Genomic DNA, 2,737 nt, shown 5'->3' with positions numbered 1-2,737 from the left:
GTTCACATTAAATAATTTGGACATGTTGTCAAAAGTGACCAGTCCTTGGAGAAGGATATTTTGTTTGGTAAAGGGGCAGTGAAAAATAGGAATCCCTCAACTAAATGGATTGATACAGTGACTGAAGCAATAGGTTCATCCTAATTTGTTAGGATGCTGCAGGGGTTAGCAGTGTTTCATTCCCTTGTGCACAGGGACTCAATCAGAACTATCAACAACAAGAGCCTCAGAAATTACTAATCAACACCCAAGGCATGCACAAAATGCTAAATAGTTATGTTTACAAAAGTTATGTCCATGGTATCAAATGCCCAAAAACTCAGGAGACATTCACTAGAATTTAAGCCCTAGTTAAAAAGAAGGAATGGGCCCTGCCCACTCACTGCCTTCTTCCCTCTGCCTTCCTTCCCCGCTGTGTGACGCCTCCTCGTACAGGCCGGAGCCCAGAGCCATGGCCTCGGGCGACACCCTCTACAACGCCATGGACGGCTCAGAGATGCTGGCCGAGATCATGGAGCTGCATGAGATCGAGGTGGAGACCATCCCGGTGGAGACCATCGTGACCATGGTGGTGGGCGAAGAGGACAAGGACGGGGGGCGACCACAGTGGCGGGGGTGGCCATGGGCACGCCAGCTACCACCACCACCACCACCGCCGCTGCCCATGATCGCACTATGGTCAAGGGTCGCTAAGGTCACAGGTCACCGACGACCTGAGCCAGGTGCACCACCACCAGGAGGCGATCCTGGTGCAGTTGGTGGTGGGCGCAGAGGAAGGCTTCGAGGGCCAGATCCCAATCCCAGTTCCAGCGCCGGCCAGCGTTGGCAACGAGGACGATGAGGACTACATCGAGCAGACCTGGTCACCGTGGAGGCGGCGGCAGCGACAGCTCTCGTCGGGCGGCGGGGGTGATGCGGGCAACAAGAAGTGGGAGAAGCAGGTGCAGATCATTCAAGATGCTGGAGGACCCGTTCTCCGTCACTCTATGGTAGTCAGATGAAAAAAGGTCTTGACCATGAGACTGGTTGGGGAGCAGATCATTGGGGAGAACTCCCCTCCTGACTACTCGGAGTACATGACGGGAAAGATGCTCCTGCCTGGAGGGATCCCTGGCATCTACCTCTTGGACCCCGAACAGCTGGCAGAATTTGCCAGAATGAAGCCAAGAAAAATTCAAGAAGCTGATGCTCCGAGAACAATAGCTTGCCCTCACAAAGGCTGCCCGAAGGTGCTCAGGGACAACTCAGCCAGGAGGAAGCACCTGCACACCCACGGCCCCGCGTCCACGTCTGTGCCGAGTATGGCAAGGCTTTTGTCAAGAGCTCAAAGCCAGACAACACCAATTGCTTCGTACTAGAGACAAACCTTTTCAGTGCACGTTGGAAGGCTGTGGGAAGCGTTTTCCCCTGGATTTCAGTTTGTGCACAGACGTGCAGATCCACACGGGAGACAGGTCCTAGGTGAACAAGAAGTTTGCTGAGTCGACTAACCTGAAATATCACATCTTAATACACGCCAAGGCCAAAAACAACCAGTGAGACACCATGAGAAGGAAGCTCCTTCTCAGCCCCAGAAGCCTCTTCCAGAAGTGACTGGAAGACAACGTGCCTCTCCTTTGTATGTTGTTTCTAGGAAAGAATTTTAAAAAGGAATCCTACACACCTAAGGGACATGTTTTGATAAAGTAGTAAAAATTTTAAAAAAATAAACCAAGGCTTATTAAGATGACATTGCTAAGATACTCTATCTTGCTATCTAATCATGTTTCAAAAACAAGGTGTTTTTGTAAAGTGTGGTCCCAGCAGGAGAACAATTCATGAACTTCGCATCAAAAGACAATTCTTTACATGACAGTGCTAAAAATGGGACTTCTTTTCACATTTTTAAAATATAGATCTCACCTGTTTTTCCCAAACTGGGGGTTAGTGACTATTTGTCTGTCAAGGGGAGTGTAAATCATGTAGTCTTCCAAAATGAGGAGTCAGCTGAAAGATCAGAAGGTTCAGCCAGTGCCTGGGATCAATGGTAGTTCAATGAGTTTTAGGTTGCTTGCAAGGGATATAATCAATTGAGTTGAAATAAAATTCCAGGAGAAACTTCTAGCATAATCAGACCATAGATTAAAGATTAATACAGAGTACTGTGATGGTATGAATAAATACTGCTTTACTATTTGGTAGTTTACGTTCAAGTAATTGAGTGTAAATATAACAATGGTTGTGAGACAACACTTACCACTACTTCAATACTTTCTTTTTTTAAAATCATTTTATGCGGGGTTCATACAACTCTTATCACAATCTATATATACATCCATTGTGTCAAGCACATTAGTACAGTTGTTGCCATCATCATTCTCAAAACATTTTCTTTCTACTTGAGCCCTGGGTTACTAATACTTTCTATCAGACCAATAAATATTCTGACACCAATGTCAGATAATGATACTGCAAGAAAACTGTAACCCAATACTGATAATGGATATACACTAAAAATTCTTTAAAATATTTGGAACAGATTCAGACAACATATTAAAATGATTATATACCATGATGAATTGAAATTTGTCCCAGAGCATATTTTACATGGAAAATAAGCACTGTAATAAACCCACTGACAGAAAAGAGGGTCAACTGTCTAAGTAGGCACAGAAAACAAAATAGGAACATTTAAAAAGTCAAAGGCATTGGCTTCTACTCAAGTCCTCCCTCAATGCAAGTTAATAACCTGGCATTC

General features: G+C 45.3%; 1 pseudogene; it reads left to right on the top strand.

The window, feature by feature from the left end:
- The first annotated feature begins 451 nt into the window (after window positions 1-451).
- LOC142427257 (transcriptional repressor protein YY1 pseudogene) lies at window positions 452-1,539 on the top strand (annotated as a pseudogene).
- Window positions 1,540-2,737: the final 1,198 nt, after the last annotated feature.

This window comes from Tenrec ecaudatus, chromosome 15 (assembly GCF_050624435.1).
Source record: "Tenrec ecaudatus isolate mTenEca1 chromosome 15, mTenEca1.hap1, whole genome shotgun sequence".
Lineage (NCBI taxonomy): Eukaryota > Metazoa > Chordata > Mammalia > Afrosoricida > Tenrecidae > Tenrec > Tenrec ecaudatus.
Note: the sequence above shows the minus strand (reverse complement) of the source record. Positions and strands in the feature narration are given on the sequence as shown.